General features: G+C 40.1%; 1 protein-coding gene and 1 long non-coding RNA gene across 2 annotated transcripts in view; one reads left to right on the top strand and one right to left on the bottom strand.

Moving 5' to 3' along the window:
* The window catches only part of LOC117662480 (uncharacterized), a 46,466-nt gene that overhangs the window by 1,024 nt on the left and 22,634 nt on the right, over positions 1-22,808 (bottom strand). The window contains exons 6-7 of the long non-coding RNA XR_009622485.2: positions 20,098-20,248; positions 543-13,425 (exon numbers count right to left, since the gene is read on the bottom strand). This is a non-coding gene — a long non-coding RNA (uncharacterized LOC117662480). The remainder of the gene's footprint in view (positions 1-542; positions 13,426-20,097; positions 20,249-22,808) is intronic.
* Positions 18,698-22,808, top strand: part of CDH12 (cadherin 12) — a 769,924-nt gene continuing 765,813 nt past the window's right edge. The window contains exon 1 of the mRNA XM_034411922.3: positions 18,698-19,200. The gene's annotated coding sequence lies outside the window, so the exon portion shown is untranslated. The remainder of the gene's footprint in view (positions 19,201-22,808) is intronic.

Raw genomic sequence — 22,808 nt, 5'->3', positions numbered from 1 at the left:
ACCTGAAAATGTGGAAAAGTTTAAAACATTCCTTGTTAGGATTTATTGTGATAACAAAAAAAAAAAAATTACCCAAGATGAGTTTTCTACTCTAAATGGTACCAATTTCAATTTCAGATTTAAAAAATTACAGGATTGGCAAAGAACAATAAACAGATTTATATACAGTGGGGGGAAAATTTAAGAGTAAGCATATAAAAAAATATTCAAAAGAAAAAGACACTACCATTTGCCAATCTTAGGCTGTACTATAGAGGATAGCAAGTTATCTATATTATGGTTAATGGAATGGATAAAATCTCCAAATAGTAGAATGCCAATAATAGTGGGAACAGGTCTAGTCAATGGACTTCACAAGTATATATGGTACAAAAAAACAAAAGAACAAAAAGAATTTGGAAGGACATATAACACAAATTTGTTAAACTTTTAGTGTCTTTCAAAAGTAAGGATAAATTTGGCAATCTCGTCATTGGCAACCCCATCAAACACTTTTTACTCCAAGGACCACCATTATAAAAAAGAAAGACTTAATTACATACTCCAGTTTGACTCATCCAGATTCAGAAAACTGATAAGATACAACAGGAACTGCTCAATGAAGAAACGGATCTAGACACACAAGGAATTTGTCTCCAGTGCAGAAGCTCTCAATAGACATGCAAAGCAATAGAACAATAAATAATAATTTTAATAATAATAATAATAGTAGTAGTAGTAATAATGTTAATAATGTTAATAATGTTAATAATAATGTTAATAACAACAATAAAAATAAAAAAGATATGTTCGTCCCTGGTGGTCTAGCAGTTAGGATTCGGTCCCTGGTGGTCTAGTGGTTAGGATTCAGTCCCTGGTGGTCTAGTAGATAGGATTCTGTCCCTGGTGGTCTAGTGGTTAGGATTCAGTCCCTGGTGGTCTAGTGGTTAGGATTCAGTCCCTGGTGGTCTAGTGGTTAGGATTCAGTCCCTGGTGGTCTAGTAGATAGGATTTGGTCCCTGGTGGTCTAGTAGATAGGATTCGGTCCCTGGTAGTCTAGTAGATAGGATTCGGTCCCTGGTGGTCTAATAGATAGGATTCATCCCTGGTGGTCTAGTAGATAGGATTCGGTCTCCTGAAGCCTGTTCCAGTAGTAAATAGGCAAAATCTAGAGCCGGAGTCCCAGAAGCAGTTTGTGACTGTGTATTATCATGTTCTGGAAACTCCTGTGATGCAGCTGAAACTAATCGTATCGGCTTTGCCATTCCATTGGACTATTTCAGCAATGTGAAGAGGGTGGATCTGCTGCTTGGGTAACAGCTTATCCTCCATATTAATTTACCCAGGCCTCGTGCTCTGGAGAGGACACTCCAGCTTTGCATACAGCATTGAAACAACACGGGAAGTGGCAGTTACCAGTTATAAGTCTTTGCTTGATTGGCATGTGATGCCAGGGGGCACTTTTGTCAGTGGGAGAGGTCATTGTACCTCATTGGGCAGCTACCGCCTGCCTTAAGCTGGGCAGCCCCCAGCTAGTAAGGTGCTGCCCCACTACGGTCTGTTAACCTCACAGGGTGCGTGGGGTTTAGGGTCAAAGCTGACAAGCAGATTGATAACCACCATGCACCATGCAACAAACATAAGAAAACTTTAGACCTAAAGTTGGGCATCTGGAATGTTCGGACAATGACCCCTGGCCTTTCTGATGATTTACAAGAGATAGATGACGTACGTAAGACAGCTGCCATTGACATGGAGTTGAGCAGACTGCAGATGGACATCATTGCCCTTCAAGATCCTGTTAGACTCAGGATCTATTAAGGAGAGAAACTTCTCATTCTTCTGGCAGGGAAAAACATCAAACGAGTCTAGGGAATATGGGGTTGGCTTTGTGGTCAGAAACACCCTACTATGATCCATTACTCCACCTGCTGCAGGAAGTGAAAAAAATCTGTCCTTGCAGCTCCACTCATCAGCAGGGCTGGTTACTCTTTTTAGTGCATATGCACTGACATTATCATCTTCAGAAGAATCCAAAGACAAATTCTACGACGATCTGGCTGCTACTATCAAGAAAATCCCTGAGAAAGAACTACTGTTTATCCTTGGCGATTTTAATGCCATAGTTGGAGCTGATTATAGTTCTTGGCACACTTGTTTAGGTCAGTTCAGCATCAGGAAGATGAACAAAAATCGCCAACGCCTGCTGGAGTTTTGCTGCTACTATGGTTTTTGTGTTAGCAATACATACTTTAAAACAAAGCCTCAACACAGAGTCTCTTGGAGACATCCAAGATCGAAGCATTGGCACCAGCTTGACTTGATTCTTACCAGGCGCTCTAACCTTCCCAATATTACAATCACACACAGCTATCAGGGTGCTGATTGCGATACAGACCACTCCTTGGTGTGCAGAATAAAACTGTAAACAAAGAGATTGCATCACTCAAAGAAGGAAGGAAGACCACAAATTGACATCAACAAGACCCGCAATCAGGGCAAAGTGGAGGAATTTGCACAAGCACTCAAGGAAACTCTCCCAGGCCTGGCTGAAGTAAATGCATCTGAACGATGGGAATATTTCAAGAATACTGTTTATAACACCGTCTTGTCAGTATTTGGTAAGGAGATCAGAAAGACAGCAGATTGGTTTGAAGCCCATTCGAAGGATACCAGCCATCGAGGAAAAAAGGAGAGCTCTAATTGCATATAAAGCCTGTTCCACTGAGTGCAACCTACGGGTTATGCGAGCTGCTCGTAGCAAAGTCCAACAGACTGCCAGGAGATGTGCTAACGATTATTGGCTGCAACTTTGCTCTCCGATCCAGATAGCAGCTGATACAGGCAACATCAAGAGGATGTATGATGGTATCAAGCAGGCTTTAGGTCCAACACAGAAGAAATCTTCCCCTGGTGAGATTATCCAGGACCGAGCACAGCAGATGGCACACTGGGTGCAGCACTACTCTGAGTTATATTCCAGAGAAAATATGGTAACTGAAGAAGCATTAAATAACATTGAGTGCCTGCCTGTCTTGGAGGAGCTTGACAGTGAACCAACTTTAGAATAACTAAATGCAGCCCTGGACTCCCTTGCCTCCGGCAAGGCACCCGGGAAAGATAACATCCCTGCCGAAGTTCTGAAGTGCTGCAAAGAGAACATCCCACTGAATTGCATGAAATCTTCTGTGTTTGTTGGAGGGAAGGTGGAGTACTACAGGACATGAAGGATGCAAATATCATCACACTGTACAAGAACAAAGATGACAGGGGTGACTGTAACAACTACCGTGGCATCTCTCTTCTTAGTGTTGTAGGGAAGCTGCTTGCCTGTGTCGTACTGAAGAGGCTCCAGGTGCTTGCAGAGAGAGTCTATCCAGAATCACAGTGTGGATTTCGAGCCAACAGGTCCGCTACTGACATGGTATTTTCCCTTAGACATCTGCAGGAGAAATGCAGGAAACAAAGACAGCCATTTTTTGTAGCCTTCATAGATCTTATGAAGGCTTTTGACTTGGTTAGTAGGGATGGCCTTTATAAAATTCTCCCCAAGATTGGATGTCCACCTCAGCTCCTCAACATCATCAGGTCCTTTCATGAGGAAATGAAGGGCACTGTAGTTTTTGATGGCTTAACATCAGATTCTTTTGATATTTGAAGTAAAGTGAAGCAGGGCTGTGTCCTCATGCCAACTTTATTTGGGATCTTTTTTGCTGTCATGCTGAAATATGCTTTTGGAACTTCAACAGAGGGTATTTACCTCTGGACCAGATCAGACGGAAAACTCTTTAATCTCTCTAGATTGAGAGCAAAGTCTAAAGTCCAGCTGAAATGCTTATGGGATTTCCTCTTTGCTGATGATGCTGCCATCACTGCTCACTCTGCTGAAGATCTTCAACAACTTATGGACAGTTTTAGCAAGGCCTGCCAAGACTTTGGACTAACAATCAGCCTGTAAAAAACACAAGTCATGGCTCAGGATGTGGATTCACCTTCCTGTATTACAATTTCTGCACAAGAACTGGAAGTCGTTCATGACTTTGTGTACTTTGGCTCAACTATCTCTGACACTCTCTCTTTAGATACTGAGCTGAATAAACATATTGGTAAAGCGGCCACCACATTTTCCAGAGTTACAAAGAGAGTATGGCTTAATAAGAAGCTGACGGAACATACAAAGATCCAGGTCTATAGAGCCTGCGTCCTGAGCCCACTCTTGTAGTGCAGTGAGTCTTGGACCCTTTACGCATGGCATGAGAGAAAGTTAAACACCTTTCATATGCGCTGTCTCCAATGTATTCTTGGCATCACCTGGCAGGACAAAGTTCCAAATAGCGCAGTCTTGGAATGTGCTGGAATTTCTAGCATGTATACACTATTGAAACAGCAACGTCTACGCTGGCTGGGGCATGTCATGAGAATGGCTGATGGTCGGATTCCGAAAGATCTCCTGTATGGAGAATTAGTGTAAGGAAAGCGCCTCAGAGGGAAACCACAGCTGCGATATAAGGATATCTGCAAGAGGGACCTAAAGGCCCTGGGAATGGATATTAACAACTTGACCTCCTATCATTCAGCTTGGAGGCTAAAGATGCAGCATGGCCTTCTCCAATTCGAAGAGACACTTGTTCGGCAGGTTGAGGCAAAGAGGCAGTCCCGGAACCAGTGAAATCTGGGGGCTGGGCAGGGGACAGTATGTATCTGCCCTCAGTGTGGAAGGAACTGCCAGTCTCGAATTGGCCTTTTTAGTCACACTAGATTCTATTTTAGGACCTCTTTCCAGAGCACAATACCATAGTCTTTTGAGACTATGAGAAGGATGCCAATGCTATTGACTATGAAGACTACTCCAATTCTTCTGAGGGATTCTTGCCCGCAGTAGTATACCTGATGTTCATCTGAATTAAATTCACCTATTCCTGTCCATTTTACTTTGTTAATTCCTAAGATGTCGATGTTCAGTATTGTCATCTCTTGTTTGACCTTAAGGTTTGTCCACCTCGCCTTGATTCATGGATCTTACATTCCAGGTTCCTATGGAGTATAGATCTTTACAGCATTGGACTTTCTTTTCACCACCAGATGCATCCACAGCACAGCGTCCTTTCGGTTTTGGCCCAGTCACTTCACTCTTTCTGGTGCTACTAGTACTAGCCAGTAATACTCCATAATACTGGATTTTAATCAGGGGTGAAATGTAAAATTTGTTACTACCGGTTCTGTGGGCGTGGCTTGGTGTGTGGGGGGGTAATGTGACTGGGTGGGCATGGCCAACTTTTCAATTTTTTCTAATGCTTTGAAAAGCCTCTGCCGATCAGGCAACTCAGCTGGGATCATCAGAGACTTTTCAAAGCATTTTTTTTACCACCTCTTCGGCCAAGAGGTTGCAGAAAAAAATGCTTTGAAAAGCCTCTGACGATTCCAGCTGAGCCGCGTGATCATCAGAGGCTTTTTTTTAACCTTTTAAAAGCATTTTTTCGTTGGAAGTGGTTGTAGAAAAAATGCTTTTAAAAGTAAAAAAAAAAAAAGCCTCTGATGATCATGCAGCTCAGCTGGGCATGGTGTGGGGTGTGTGTGCAGGGATTTTTGCTTGGGTGGCCCTGCACGGCATAGCTCATAGCTTCATTGCACTGCACAAGCTCTTTGTCACGACAAGGCAGTGATCCATGATAGATAGATAGATGATAGATAGATAGATAGATAGATAGATAGATAGATAGATAGATGATAGATAGATAATTACATGTTAAACAATTCTAGTCTTCAGAATGTCTCTAAACCCAAAATAATCCAATTAAAGATCAGTCAGGATAAAATGTTTTGAAATTTTCCACATACAAGAAAAAGGGAAAAAGAAGTTAGATCCAGAAATTGTGGGAAGAGATTAGATTTGAGGCTAAATATCTTGGTACGTGATAAATATTGGACATATTTGTGAGGTTACCAGCAGTTAAGCTTCATCCAAAGATATTACCTTTGCTGTAATAAGGTAGCTGAGTGGGAGAGATATCCTTTTAGGATCAATGCATTTGTGCCCCATGGGAACTCTAGGGAATACTTAGCATCATTACTTCCTTTTTTTGGAATAGATCAGTGTTGCTCCTATTATATACTCGAAAAAGTCAGAATTAATAATGCTTTGTTTGTGTTCATATTTTTCCCTTCCTAGCTAGATCATCTGTGTCGACCTCTGAACCAGAACCCCAGAGGTAGGACATAAAAGTCACCCATGTTCATTTGAATGAAAATTTCAAATCATACAAGGTAGCTTAAAGCTGAATGAGGAAAGAGAATAAATACAGCCTCCCCTGTTTTTAATAACAACAACTCTAGAAAACCCTTTAAGGAAAAAAAAATGAAATAGAAAAAAAAGTCCAAAAAAGAGGCTTTCAAAAAGACTGGGGATCAGGAATTTGAGCCCAAGTTACTTTGTTTGAGCAAAATAAATCTGAATCAAAACTAATGATTACGACAAGGATGGAGGTGTACTTTGACCGATGGTACATTCTTTAAGAAAATTAAATCTGAGATTAATTAAATGTTGAATCTGGCAAGAGCCTCTTTTAATGCTTATTGACTACCTATAAAAAGGGGGATTTTTTAAAAGTCAATGACCATTGCTGTGGCTACCCCTGTTAATAATATCTTGATGTCTCCCTGGTTGTCCAGTCCTCTGTTCTTATTAAATGAAATAGACTGTTTACACCTCAGTTCATGCATTATTTTCGCTCTGGTATTGGGAAATGTAAAGAGAATAAATGCAAAAGAACACCTGTGGCCTATGGAGAATTTTCAAGGCTTTGGAATGAGAAAATTTATAATAATTTTACAAATAAATACAATCTCTCACTGACTATAATCTTGATGGGATATTTTCTCCCATCCAGTGGTTGGGTCTAATGCAAAATCTAATTATGCTGGAGAACGAGGGTGGGCAGACTGGTTTTGCAATTCCTTTCCCTTGCATGCAGACATGGATTGCTCCTCTAAACATCATTGACAATAAGGACAAGGAATGAGCATATTTCAATTCTCCATTTCCAGCAGGGCCAATTTGAATCTGCATCAGTGGTGGGTTGCTACCGGTTCACCCAGGATTGGGCGAACCAGTAGCGGCGATAGAGGGAGGCTCCGCCCACCCACTTGGAAGCTTCTGTGCATGCACAAAAGTGTCATGTGCGCATGTGGCCACGAGCAAACTGGTAGCGACGGGTTTTGAAACCCGCCCCTGATCTGCATCAATGTCTCATGGCTGCTTCCTACCACAGGAAACTGTTTACAGGGATGAGAAAAGCTACTGCATATCAGCATTATTAATAAATGGAATACAATCACCTGAGATGATCCCTTAAACATAAGAAATAAGGGAGTGGGTTGACTTCATATTCTTCAATCCTGCATATTTACACACAGGCAATTTCATATCAGATTTTGAAATGTGAAATGCTGATGATTCAAGGTCATGTAACAATGGTTGCTATTGCTGTAATGTTATTTTAAAAAAAAAGCTTCATGGGTTACAGAAAGGGTTTTTTTTTTTAAATCTAAAAGAAAATTAACAATTTTAGATCACATTGCATGGCTTGAAAATAAATAGAATACTGAGACTAAAAGGGAGGCTACCAAGTGAAAAGAAAACCTGATGAACAAAATAACTGGCAAAGTGATCGCATTAAAATAATCACTTGCAGTTAAATACATAGTATTACAGAAAATGAAACTTAAATGCATTGGTTATTTCTAGCTTTTCCCTTATATATAGTAACTCATTTTCTGGAAGCAATCAGTCACTGTTGCAATTTCTTTTTTTTTTAAAAAAAAAAATCCAATTGCCACCTCTCAGTGTAAAAACTAAAGGAAAAACATTACATATCAGGGCACGAGATCACAAGGTAAAGATCCTACTGTTGTCAGATTTGAACAATTGTCTAAATCCATTATTTGTCTGAAACATAAATTATGGGTTACTGTATTATAATAGACTGCTTTCTTCACATCTTTTGATGTTGTTAGTTGTGAAGTCGTGTCCGATCCATCACAATCCTATGGACAACTTTCCTCTAGGTCTTCCTTCCCTCTACCATCCCCCAGAGACCACCACTGAAGCCTACTGCTTCAGTGACTCCATCCTGCTACCTCATTCTCTGCTGTTCCTTCTTCTTTTGCCCTCAATCGTTCCCAGCATTAGGTTCTTCTCCAGTGAATCCTTCCTTCTCATTAAGTGGACAAAGTATTTGAGTTTCATTTTCCTTCTAAAAAGCAGTCAGGGTTGATCTCCTCTAGGACTGACCAGTTTGATCGCCTTGCAGTCCAAGGGACTTGCAGGAGTCTTCTCCAGCACCATAGTTCAAAGGCCTCAGTTCTTTGACACTCAGCCTTCCTTATGGTCCAACTTTCACAACCATACATTGCAACTGGGAAAACCATAGCCTTGACTATACACACTTTTGTTGGCAAGGTAATGTCTTTGCTTTTTAGTATGCTGTCTAACTTTGCCATAGCTTTCCTTCCCAGGAGCAAGTGTCTTTTAATTTCTTGGCTGTAGTCCCCATGTGCAGTATCTTGGAGTCCAGGAAAATAAAATCTGTCACTATCTCCATTTCTTCCCCATCTAGAGATTGAGAGGGCTGGGAGCCATGATCTTAGTTTTCTTAATGTTGAGTTTCCAACCAACTTTTGCACTCTCCTCCTTCACCCACATCAGAAGACCCTTTAGTTCTTCTTCACTTTCTGCCATTAGAGTGGTATCATCTGCATATCTGAGGTTGTTGATATTTCTCCCGGCAATCTTAATTCCAACTTGTGATTCATCTAGCTCTGCCTTTCTCATGATGTGCTCTGCATATAAGTTAAATAGGCAGGGTAACAGTATACAGCCTTGCCAAACTCCTTTCTCAATTTTGAACCAATCAGTGGTTCCTTGTCCAGTTCTCACTTGCTTCTTGACTCGCATATAGGTTTCTCAAGAGACAAAGATGATCTGGTACTCCCATCTTTTTGAGAACTTGCCACAATTTGTTGTGATACACACAATCAAAGGCTTTAGCATAGTCAATGAAGTAGAAGTAGATGTTTTTCTGGAACTCCCTACCTTTTTCCATAATCCAGTGTATGTTGGCAATTTGATCTCTATTTCCTCTGCCTCTTCGAAAACCTGCTTGCACTTCTGGTAGTTCTCAGTCCACATACTGCTGGAGCCTAACTTGTAGGATTTTGAGCATAACTTTGGTAGCATGTGAAATGAGTGCAATGATGCAGTAATTTGAACATACTTTGGCATTGCCCTTCTTTGAAATTGTAATGTAAAGTGACCTTTTCCAATCCTGTGGCCACTGTTGAGTTTTCCAAATTCACTGGCATATTGAATATAGCACTTTTACTGCATTGTTTTTTAAGATTTTGAATAGCTCAGCTGGAATACTGTCACCTCCACTATTTTTGTTGTTGCTCAGACTTCCTAAGGCCCATTTGACTTTGCATTCCAGGATGTCTGGTTTGAGGTCAGTACCCACCCCATCGTCGTTATCAGGGACATTATCAGGGATGTTCTTCTTGTATAGTTTTTCTATGTAATTTGCCACCTCTTCTTAATCTCTTCTGCCTCCGTTAGGTCCCTGCCATTTTGGTCCTTTATCATGCCCTCTTTGCATGAAACTTTCTCTTCATATCTCCAATTTTCTTGAAGAGATTTCTGCTCCTCCCTATTCTGTTGTTGTTGTTGTTTTTTCTATTTCTTTGCACTGTTCATTTAAGAAGGCATTCTTATCTCTTCAACTATTCTCTGGAATTCTGCATTTAATTGGGTGTATCTTTCTCTTTCTCCCTTGCCTTTCACTTCCCTTCTTTCCTCAGCTATTTGTAAGGCTTTCTCAGACTGTCATTTTGCTTTCTTGCATTTCTTTTTCAAATCTTTTTGTCACCTCTACTGTATATTCATCAGGGATAAGATTTAGTTCACCTGAGTGTCCTAGTGCTTTTCCCTACTTTATTCAATTTAAGTCTAAATTTTGCCATGAGAAGCTCATGATCTGAGCCACAGTCAGCTCCTGGTCTTGTTTTTACTGACTGTATAGAGGTTCTCAATCTTTGGCTTCAGAGCACATAGTCAATCTGATTTCTGTGTTGGCCGTCCGGTGATGTCCATGTGTAGAGTCATCTTTTGGGTTGTTCGAAAAGATTATTTGTGATGACCATCGTATTCTCTTGACAAAATTCTACCAGCCTGTGCCCTGCCTCATTTTGTACTCCAAGACCAACAACAATTTATTATTACAGTCTTAGACCAGAACAAATAAAAGCACTCAGCATATATACATTTAAAACTTCTAGGGTAAAATAATAAATAACAACTAAAATCTATAATAAAATCCAGTGTCAATTATACATGGTCTGACTATATAATAGTTGCAATCCGTAAACTGTGTGACCCATTGTATGTTCAACGCTAAAAGGGAAATGACTAAGCAGTGCAAAGGGTTTGCCACAATTATTATATAACATCGCTATGGTGGAGAAGACATGTGTTTGCGACGAATCCCCAGTGCTGCCACACAGAATCTGGCCACCTGTGCTGTAGTTATGGACTGTTCATCCTTAAGCAGCCACTGAAGATAGGTCATGTCGGAACAGCCAGGAGAGCTAGCAGTTATTGGTAAATATGTTTTTTTCCTAATCTCCGTATAAAAAGAAAATCTAAGGAGAATGTGCCCCACAATCTCCACCTCTCCTGAGCCACAGGGACAGAGTCTTTCTTGAATGTATCCTTTTATACTTGCCATACAGGACTGCTGATGGAAGCTCATGGTGTTGTGGCCCATCAGCGGCCTGTGCAGCTAGTAGCTGATTCCAACAGCGAGGAGGCTGATGTGGTGATACGCCAGCAGCCTATGCAGCTGGCATTCGAGTCAGACAATGAGGAGGCTGGAGAAGATGTGGTGCCAGAGGCGGGGATTCAGCCAGGGCCTTCAACCTCCAGAAGCTCCCATAAGTGAAAAGGAAGAAGAGGAGGAGCCTCTTCTTGATGTATGAGTGAGCAGAGCTGCCAAAAGGCAGGAGTGGCTCCTCAGGAGGAGGTCTCCTCAAGAGTAAGGCTTGGGGCTAATTGGCCACTCCCCTAGCCTATTTAAGGAAGGACGACGACTGAGGCAATTTGCAGGAAACAACTTTGTTCATATTCCTTTGCATCTTGATTCCATAAATGTCTGATCAGCTCTTGCTTCTTTCTTGTCAGTTTTCCTGCAAATTGCTTCTGGGCATTCTGCCAACCACAGTAAGATTACGGTTATCTGAAATACTGTGCTTCAGAATTGAGTTATTATTCTTTGGATTCTTGCCGGCTGTTAATGAAATTAACACCCCTTGTTCAGAAAAGACTGATTTTAACTGTACTTGTGTTGGAACAACTACTAAGAAAACTCATTAGTAGTCCTTAATTAGTAAACTAAGGTTTGTATGGACTTTGTGTGTGCTACATTCTTTGGGGTCCATAGTTGGGGCAAAACACATGGCACCGTGAGAGTGCAAATGCTTTCCAGTGGTTTGCTGAGATCATTCTGTCATTTTGGGAATTGTATCCCAGTACTGCTTTTCCTATTCTTTTATTTACTATGAAGACTACTCCATTTCTTCTGAGGGATTCTTGCCCGCAGTAGTATACCTGATGTTCATCTGAATTAAATTCACCCATTCCTGTCCATTTTAGTTCACTGATTCCTAAGATGTCGATGTTCAGTCTTATCATCTCTTGTTTGACCATGTCCACCTCATTTTGATTCATGGATCTTACATTCCAGGTTCCTATGGAGTATAGATCTTTACAGCATCTGACTTTCCTTTCACCACCAGATACATCCACAGCTGAGCGTCCTTTCAGCTTTGGCCCAGTCGCTTCACTCTTTCTGGTGCTACTAGTACTAGCCAGCGGTGGGTTTCACATATTCTTGCCACCGGTCCGCCGCTCACATGTTCGCTTCGCTTGTGCGCTTGTGCCTTCCGCACATGTGCCAGGCCTTCTGCACACTCTCTGCACATGCACCTTCCATGCATACACCCAGCCTTCCATGCATGTGTCCAGCATTCCGCGCATGTGCCCTGCATTCCGCACATGTGCTTTGCTCCTGCGTGCCTTCTGTGCATGCTCCCAACCTTGAAAACATGACAGGACAGCATTACATCTGGGCAGATGTGCGGACCCGCAGTCACCGCTACCGGTTTGCCTGAATCGATCCGAATCAGCTGAATATCACCTCTGGTACTAGCCCTCTGCTCTTCCCCAGTAGCTAGATGAGCCTGAAGGGCTCATCTTCCACCATCATATCTTTTTGCCTTTTTGTATTGCCTTTTTGTGGGGTTTTCATGGCAAAGATACTGGAGTGGGTTGCCATTTCCTTCTCCAGTGGATCACATTTTGACAGAGCTCTCTGCTATGACCTGTCTGTCTTGGGTGGCCCTGCACGGCATAGCTCATAGCTTCATTGTGCTGTGCAAGCCCCTTCACCATGACAAGGCTGTGATCCATGAAAGGGTTCACCTCTTTAAGACCCCAATTAGTCCACTATTGTTTGTCTTCAAAACACCTACCTTGTATATTATTACCATATCCATGTACTGAAAAAAATATATGTTAATGAGCAGTGGAGACCCCAAATGGTCCTAGATATGCCAAAAATAGTTTGAGAACTCATGCTGTTTTGAAGATTAATGCCTGTTAAAGGTGTTATTCCTAATGCTTCTTGCTCAGACTGCTTGCAAATAGGATTTTTCATAAACAGATTTTTTTTTAAATCAAAAGCAGCATATGTCTTTCAGACATTCTCTTCTAAAAGGAAATTGACCCTGCTAGAAGGGACCCAGAATTTTCCAACACTTGGGAAAGCGCAAACTGAAATGCAAAAGATCTCAAAACTAAAGATGGAAACCACATCTCTTTAACTTACCATTCCAACCTTTCTTATTATTTCTTCTGCAAATAAGACGGGAGTTTTAACATTGTCTTCCCTTCCCACAAATTTAATTCTTCAGACACTCAGCATAAGGAACTGGTGAAAATGAATAACATACCTTTAAAGCTCACCTTGATGAACTTCTTTTCTCTGCATTTGGGCGAATCCCGGTAAAAATCAGACACAAGTTTTACAAGAGGAGGAAAATATTGCTGTCTTGAGATAAAGTATAGTCTGAATCTGAAAAGCACTAAACAGCACTAAACAGAACAGAATGCTATCAACAAAACAAAACATGTACAGTCTACACATTCATTCTGAGGCACGGTACAAATCATTGACCAATAAATATATGTGTCTGTAATATGCACCTGCATAAAAACTATATATAGAATATTGAAATTGGTACTCTCTGCATTGCATGCACACTTACATGAAATGAAGGTTCCAGAAATTTTTAGATGATAGCTAGAACAGGGTGGGTTTTTTTGTCCTTTTCTTTAACCTGCAAAACACAAGTGACAAAATACTGCCATTTTGCCTTGTTCTCATTCACATTTAAGCTTCTTGATTTCCAACTTCAGAAATAAAGATGTTCGAATCATGAGTAAATTAACTCTTTATTTATATTAATATTCCATCTGCTGATTATAGGAATATAGGAATATTCTTTTATTCTATGCAGGATTGTGTTTTTGGGAAAGTTATCTCTTCTCTCTAAATAGAAGCCCTACACTGAAAATACTTGAAAAATTCTACCTGCTAAAAGTAAGGCTTGGGGAAAAAATGTTATTGGGAACCAAAATATTTGCTGACAGGAATATATTTAATAAAATAGGAAAGGAAGCAATAAGGAGAACTGAAGTAAAATTTAATTGAAGCTAAATTCCAAGTTAAAATTATTAGTAAATGTTTAAAGTCACTACTCTTAGGCCTACCTGCTATATACAACCTGGGCTGAAATCCAACTAGAAGTCCCAGCCTGCCCCTCTCTCCTTTGAAGGCACTTTTTTCTCTCTGCATTTCCCCTAGTTATATTTAATGGCATGACAGCACAAACATTTCTTAGTGATCTCTTTTTTTTATGGGATGTCCATGGATTTTGCATTTACCTTTTTCCCAACCCTTGAGTTACACAGGGTTGAGTCATCTTTGCCAGTGGTGACCTTGGAGGGCAATCAGTCACATGACTGGCAGTGACAACAGGATAGACCTTGGCAATAGAAAAGCCTACTGTACTTTCAAGCTGATGTAGTATCCTGTCAACTGAAGAATGGATAGATAGCAATTCAGCTCAACAATGGTGAAAGCTTAACATTCACAAAACACTTCAAACATTTTCCTTTCCTTTCCTTTCCTTTCCTTTCCTTTCCTTTCCTTTCCTTTCCTTTCCTTTCCTTTCCTTTCCTTTCCTTTCCTTTCCTTTCCTTTCCTTTCCTTTCCTTTCCCTTTCCCTTTCCCTTTCCCTTTCCCTTTCCTCCCCTTCCCCTTTTCCCTCTCTCGCAGACACTTTCTCTCTCTCATACACACATATTTCAACCCATACCACATGATTGCTGGGAAATAATTGAGTCTTTTTTTGTCACTGGTCTTCATTCTCCAGATGGATGTATAGCCTTTCCACTCAGCTTTTCCATTCAAATCACTTTTCTCTCACTACCATTAGGGACTAGCAATTTAAGAACAATCTCAAGAAGGGGTAGTGGGAGAAAAAAAAAGGAATGGTGGGAGATATGCTATTCATAGTAGAAAAAGAATATTCCCATCTAACATTCAGGAAATTGGGTGTAGTCAACAATTATTGCTCACCTACAGCCACTGCCATTTTCTAACCCTAATCCTGTTTCTTTGAGGTTGCACCAAGCTTTTTTAAGAAGAAAGAACATTGGAGCCAAAGGAAAATCTCAAAGTTGAACAGCAACAAAGAACAGACACAGAAAAATGTAACTGGAATGACAACATATACCCTGAGATCATTATTTCTACAGTTTTAAAGTAAAGGTGCTAACAGCATCTCTACACTTCAAGAACACATGAAATCTAGGTACCAGGGATTATTCCTAAATCGCAGGATAAAATGAAACAATTGCCTGTATGCCAGGACATTGAGAGTGTAGAAACAACTTATATCGTTCTTTTTTTTTTCTTAAAAAAAAGGGGAGTTGGAGATTGTGATACAAATCCAATCTGAAAATAAATATACCTTGAAATGATGGATGAGGATAAGTGGAAATGGGAAATAGAAACAACCATATAATGTTATTAGTCTACAAGCAGCTGTTCTGCTCTTTAGAAGATATTATCTGGCAGAGATTATGGTTTACTTTAAATGTATAATTGGCTTTTAACATCTTTCCAAGGGTTCTGTTGTCATGACGCAGGTGAGAAAAAACTATTGGTGAGGATACTGATGATACCTACAGTCATATGACCTTCACTTTGCCCTTCAAGTTTTTTTTCAATTTTGACTTTGAAATGCTTGTGCTAAATAAAGGTTTGCATTACCTGTCCTATACAATGTGAATTTCCATAGTGAAGGTGACATAGGAATTGTCCTTTGTGAAAAGGAACATTGGCTCAAAAATCATATTGTATAGCATGAACGGTTCCTTTGTTGATATATTAAAGAATGCTATGAAAACCTATCAACATACCTAAGGGTGATGTTGCCCTTCTCTATTGCTAACTTGTGTGAACTGGAATAAGGTAGAACAATTACTAAGAGATATCAACTCACATCCTCTATACACTGAGCTCTTTTCAATAGCTCAGTGTATTGGAAAATTGCCCAAGTGTATTGGAAAAAACTCAAGTGGATTGGAAAAGTTGAACTAAAACACATGTTATAATTCTTAATAGCAGTTGTGGGAGGGAGATTATGATTCAAAACAGGGCAGAACCACAAAAGACAAGGAATTAAAATTAATTTTCTCAAGTTGACTTCCACCTACCTGAATCTACTCTTTGCCTTATAATGTCAGACATGTGGATTATTTATTTGCTCCAACCCTGATGAATACTGGATGCAAGCAACAAGTACAGGAACCAAAATAAAAATCTGGGGGGTTGCTGATGGTATTGGAGTTGATGGTATCCCTCTCTTGTTGATGGTATCCCTCTCTTGTTTCATATTTACATGAAACCATTGGGAAAACTGATCCAGTGGTTTGGGATTCAGTATTATCAATATACTGATGATGCTCAGCTGTTATTGGACGTCTAACAGACTACGGGCTATCTCAACCTTGCAAAGGAGGGAGGTATAAGAATGAGACTCAATGCAATTCTGCTAGGCATAAATTATGCAAGTTATAGGTTCTCAAGAATCTGATACATTACCTTACTAGCAATAAAGATATTTCTAAAAGTCCAAGAGGATCCTGAGTTTGCCAGCTTTGCAGAGCTTGACATCAATTTTACATCAGCATCCTAAGCTAGATGCTGTTGACACTGTTAATGTCCTAGCTCAGGACCTGGAGGCTGTGAGGGTTTAGATGGGAGAGCATAGTCTTAAAATGGAACCTAGCAAGATTGGTTTACTATTTGCCCATTAGGGTTCTCTGTCTCTAGTGATTTCTCTTGATGGGAGTGGGGGTGGGGAAGAGATGTGGTCTGGGGTTTGACAGTCTTTATAGACTCATGGTTCCTTCTAGAACAGAAGATGGAAACTATGGCGGAGGGATACTTTGCTCAGCTTTGGCTGGTCTGCCAGTTGTGGTCCTATTCAGAGTGGAAAGATCTTCTTACAGTGATTCATGCCTTCAACACCATCCATTTAGACTACTCAAAGATTGCAGTTCAGAATGCTCAGGCTCATTTCCTTTTAGGTTTCATGGATAAACAGACTGAGAGAAAATATGGGACTTTGTTGGTTTGTATGACAACAGCAGCAAGACACGTGCAGAGATGAAAGAACGTACAAATTTCCCCAATGGAAAAGTGGATGGTGAAGTTAATGGAACTGGTTGAGATGGCAAAACTGATTACTTCAATGAAAGAAAAGACTTCATCCTGTGTTGTTTCTACTTGGAGACTCTTTTTGGACTTTTTATTTGAAAGTAAAATAAAGGAAACTTTAATTTTGGGATTTAATGATTAGAACTGATTATAAACATATTTTTATATTAGTTTATATTTTATAAACTTATATTAAAATGCAGAAATGGACATCACAACCAACAAGGGCTGAAAATGCATTAGAATAACATATTTATTTGCTTGCAAAATGCCTGTCCAGTGTAAGGACCATAGTATCTTCGGGGAAGACTGTTTCAGGCAAGATGTGATCCCACAGAGATGGTGCATCATTTTTTCCAACTAGATCTCCAGCCTTAGACTTATCTTTCAGGGCTTGGGTAGAATTAGGCAACATGATTTTTGTAAATGTCCAGATTAGCCTTCTAGATGTGAACTTGGAAATGGCATAGGAGAAATGTTTAATTACTTCATATCCTATTTATGGGATACAGTTCCTTACAAATTAATATTGCATGGCTGCTAGTAATAGTTTATAAAACAAAGTGGAACACCTTATTCACTCAAGAAAAAACAACAACCTATGAATGTGTTTCTGTTCATGTATATATGAACCAGCCCTGTGTTTTGTAATAGATAAAAGATAAATAAAATTTATGATGCCAGGAGTCAAGGCTGAGATGGAGATATGTCTTAAGCCATTCTTTGACTAAGTCAATATATATTTTGGATTGCTAAGGAGAATTGGGAGAAAGGTATCAATTTAAAGCAAAAGACAGAGGCAGGGAGTTGTTTATGTGAGAAATATTACATTGCACCTAGTATCAGGTGAGCTGAATACAGTGATTACTTTTTTTTTTGAGTTGTGAATAGCAAATCACGATGTTCTCTTTGCTGAGAAGTGTAAAATCTCATATCTTTCCGTATGAACACATTTGGTAGCATTGCTCAAAGATCTTAGGCAAAAGCCTTTATTGCAGTTTTCCAACCAAAAATTACATGTAACTTGTCTAGGATAACTGCAAATATATTCAACACTGTCCATTTGCATAAGCAGCACAGCATTTGAAAAGCATACCCAGGCAGGATTACAGTAGCAGTCGCCACATAAGATTTCCATATAAAGGGAATATGTCATTTATAAATAGTGTTGTTCTGACTTCTTTCTTTAATGTTCCGGGTGCCTTCTCTTATTTGCACTCCAGATCCTTTTAACTAGAAATGCCATCTGGAACTTAGCTAGGCAGCCTTCAGTGTGAAAGTGATCATAGAGATATTTCCTCCCCCCCCCCCTTCAATGGAATGGTTGAAAAACAATTTGCGGAGCAATCCAGGAACAGATAGAGCAATTGGTAGAAATCAATGGAAAGTCCATGGACTCGGAAACTGAATTGTCTGTCCCTTAGAAAGTGCTGAGCTAGACGAACCAACCAGGTAGTAAAAGATCTCCGCTTGAACAGCCTTTGAGTTTTAAAGGAGAAAATACAGCGCCTGGGGGACTTAATTATACGGGATGGTCAAATGGAATACCATCTAATAATACATGTGTATGAAAATTCCCAATATATGAATCCTTTCATTATTGACGTACGCGCTCTCTGTACGTTGGTGAGAAGAGGGATGGCCAGCAAGGTTTGAAGCCCTGTGGATCCTGTTTGAGCCTTTTGCGTTAAGGCACTTTTCTCCTTTAAAGATGCCAGCTGGGGGCTTCTTTGCTTAGTCAAGGCATCTCATCAGGCAAAACAGCAGCGAAGCTTGAAAAGTCTCCGGCTCTCGCTCTCACGCGCGCGCACACCCAAATTGAGAGAGGTTTGAGTGATCTGGCAAGGGGATTCAGATTAATTGTCCTCCTTCGTTCACAACTAATAACCTCTCCGATACATGGTTTGCGTGTCTCTTTTTGAGGGCGGGCGACAGGAGTGGGGGGGGGAAATCCTCGGTACCTATTGGCTGGGCTCTATCAGCTGCAGTTTAGCTCAAGCTGCTGCTAAAGAGCTGTATTGATCTGAAGCGTAAATGTGTAGAGAGCCAGAGAGAGTGGGAGAGCCCGGAGCCAGATTCCCCGGTCATTTCTGAGAAGAAAGAAGGACCTCAGCCAAAAAGAACGTGGTTTTCAACCTGTCTGCTCGGTCTTCCTTTCTCATCTGTTCGGTGAACGAAAAGAAAAGGAGAAAAAAGGAGAGGGGAAAAAAAGGACTTTGTGGAGAAAGCAGTTTCTTGCTACGGTGGAGTAGAAAGCAAGATTCCCTTAGCAGGAGCTGCTGTTATATATTAGCGCTGCTTCCGCTGCAGTTTCGTACAGCAGGTAAGCCTTCGTCTTTTCTCCTCTCCCCCCTCCCCCCCAAAAAAAGTAAAACCAAATCAGGGGGATTAAACAGACGGCTTCAGCATCCTGGATCCAGGATGTGTCACTGCTGCATTCACTAGATAGTATAAGACATTGCAAACTGGAGGAGAAGGCATCTGTCTGTTGCTAGAGAAGGTTATCCCACCAGCGGTGAAAAAAACCGAAAACTTGAATAAGTTCTAAGGAAAGTGGGCAAGACTTAGGATGACAGGCTGCATCATTTGAAATGAGAAGGCTTTTTAAACTAACTGCAGTCTTGTTCTATAACAAGTGCCATGCTGGAATTAGGATTTTGGATGTGACTTTAAGCATTCTTGTGGGTTGTTGTTTTTTCTTTTTTAAACAAATGGATGACAGATGCTTGGGTGCTAAGATGTTGATTTTTCAGTTAAGGAAGGTATGGAGGGGGGTTGTTGGAAGCAAAGAAAAAAATCTTGAGAACTTTTTTTGGGGGGGGGTTACATCTGATTGACAATTACTTGTAGTTTTCCAAACAGAGATCTTAATTCAACTAAAGCAAATAAGATTTGCAAGGTCTGAGATCAGACTGTCAGCTCCTTTTCCCATTTATCTTGGCTAAATAAATTACCTGGCAATAGACAACCCATCCCTCTTTTTTCAATTAGCCTGGTATGAATGAAGTGTAAACGGTCCAGAAAGCCCTCTTTTCAGATGCAGGATATTGAGGTGAGAAAGTACAGGTGCCTTTTGCTTTCTCTCTGGATGTATAATTTTATTCTCTCATCAGAAATATGATTCACAGTTCTGTGACTTTCATAGCTTGGTAGTCATGTTTTTTTCCCCCCCTCCCAGTTCATGTGGGTTTATATTTTTTTCCCAAATTAGCATTCTCACCTAAAAAGAAGCGGTCAATGGATTTTTGTATTGAGGGTGCGTGGTTTTTTGACAACAGCTATTCCTTCTTTGGTTTGTTTTGGTTTTGGTTTTGATACACTGTAGAATGAATCCACTCAATGATCAGGAGGAAAATAGGCTCTGCTTGATGCTGGAAAAAAACCAAAAAGCCATCTGAATTTTTCTTTGCCCTACGGTTTTTCGACTTCCAGCCTAATGAACAAAAGCCTCCTAATGATAGGGAGACGAAGCAGGTGTTAAGAGCAAGCAGTGCAATTTTCAGCGGATACACTGGATTTGGGATAGAATATTATGAACAAATGTTCTGCACAGCAAGCAGGAGTTAAACATTCGTGCAGAGGGTATCTGAAATGGGTCAGGGAGTCTTTCTTCTCCATTAAGACCTGATTAAGATATTTCAGTGGTTGCCACTGATGATTGAGAGGGGTTTCTAGGGTTTTATAACCAGAAAGAGAGAAGCCAAATGGTTTTATAACCAAAATCCCAGGCAGTTCAATGTAGAACTGATTCAGAGTCCCCTGCAGCCCTAATAGTTCATTTGGTTTGTGTTCACTTCTACCAAAGGATCCTTGCTCAGAACAGGTACCATAATATATTTTGTCTATTGTTCATATTAATGTGGGTAATACAACAAATAGTTTAATGTGGAAAACTACAATCCCCCCCTTATATTTTGCTCCTCCCCCTTTTGTTTTGAGGGAGGATTTGGGATTATTTTGAAGATCCCCCTGGCATTCTTCCAGGTCTGTGGCATTTCCTGTCTCTTTTGCTAGATTGAACAGCAGCTGGAGTCTGTAAGATCTCCCACAGCTGATGTTCTATTCACCGTGGCAGAAGGAAGTTCTGCTCATACAATGTGAAGGTCCTGCTAACTCATCCACTCCTTCAGCAGCCCTTCATTATTATGATTGTTTGTTAGAACTGTGTAATTGCTGGTGTACATCTACATGGGATTTTCACCTGCCTTCCGGATAAATTTGTCCTTTGCTTGCCAAAGTAAAAGCATGGGTATTTCAGTGACCCGTAGTAGATTTGAAATGGTCTGAAGACTTATTCAATAAACTATTTACTTTACTTACAGTGACCCAAAGCATAGGATGATTTGCAACATAGTTCAAAGTCAGAAGGAAACTCACATAATTGGATTTCATGTAAAATGCTGTTCCACTCAAACTATTAAGTAGCATATTCTGCTTCTTTACGTCACAACCCAACTACATTTACTTAAATTAATTTTCACAATATTAACCACTAACAGGCCCAGCTGACTTTTTTTTCAATGTTGTGTGAACTAATATAGTTTTTGTCTTTTATATGCGACTTGGCAACACTAAGAAATCTCGAATTATATGGAAAGAGCAAAAGACCGTGATATTACCTCCTCTGGAAATTATCAAATTCTAATCTATACTGAGGAGACTTTCACGGGACCTGAAGTTTCTACTAGATGTACTTTAGCAATGTGGCTATTTCCCCTTCCATAATTACTCAATTGTTGCCTGGCCAAGTGTTTAATAAGATTGCATATTAGGTAGTCCTCAACTTACAATCATTTGTTTAGTGACCTTTTGAAGTTGTAATGACATTCAAAAGAGTTATTTATGACTTTTCCACACGTATGATCATTGCAGGATCCGTAGTCATGTGATCAAAATTTAGGTCCCTAGCAACTGGTCTGTATTTATGATGGTTGCAGTGTCCTGGAGTCCCATGAACAGCTTTTCTGACAAGCAAAGTCAATGAGGAAGGCAGATTCACTTAACAAATGTGCTACTAGCTTAGTAACTACAGTAACAATTGTGGAAAGAAAGTTCATAAAATAAGGCAAAATTCACTTAACAACTGTCTTGCTTAGCAACAGAAATTTTGGGTTCACTTGTGGTCGTAAATTGAGGACTACCTGTAATCATTTAAACAAAATAATATTCTAGTGCAATGCAATAACACTGGATTATCCTCTTATATATAGAAAGTTGTTGGTTTGAAATCCAGCAGATTTTTTTTTAAAAAAAACCCTACTTTTTCTGTGCTGCTTTTAAAAAAATCCAGCAGTTCATCATGCATTCATTCAAAAATTTAACAATTTGTTTTAAAAAAATATCTGGGTTTCAAGGCAAGTGTTGTAAGCATTGTGTTATAGCATCATTCATGGTAAAGGAAGCTGTCAAACATATTCGAGACAAGGGTAAGTACTGATTTAGCTGATGAGATATTCCTCCCTCTGCAAAGGATTCAGTGAACTGTGGTTTGCCTATATCAAACTGTAGCACACTTTCCCAACAGGAATACCTGCTATACTTTGAAGACTGTATTTTGGAGGTTGTACAGAAAAATGCACTAGCAGAGAATGAAGGATTAATAGAGAACAACAACATCCATCAACCAATAAGCTCTCAGACTCTTTCTGATAATTCTTTCCAAACTCCAGTGTAAGAAGCACCAAAAATGAATGCTAACATAGATTGCAATATTGTAAATGGGCACATTCACAAGCTGCACAAGATAAACTGTTACCTGAGTACAAAGCAAGATCCTAGGAAATATATGGACCATCTTGATAATTATCTGGCTCTATGGATTTGGTATATATCCGTGATGGTAAACCTATGGCACATGTGCCAGAGGTGGCATGTAGAATCCTCTCTGCTGACACGTGCACCATTGCCCCAGGTCAGATCTCCATGGCATTT

Source organism: Pantherophis guttatus, chromosome 3 (genome assembly GCF_059756535.1).
Source record: "Pantherophis guttatus breed Tessera chromosome 3, ASM5975653v1, whole genome shotgun sequence".
NCBI classification, from domain to species: Eukaryota; Metazoa; Chordata; class Lepidosauria; order Squamata; family Colubridae; genus Pantherophis; species Pantherophis guttatus.
The sequence above is the reverse complement of the archived record's forward strand: the minus strand, read 5'-3'. Positions and strand labels throughout refer to the sequence as shown.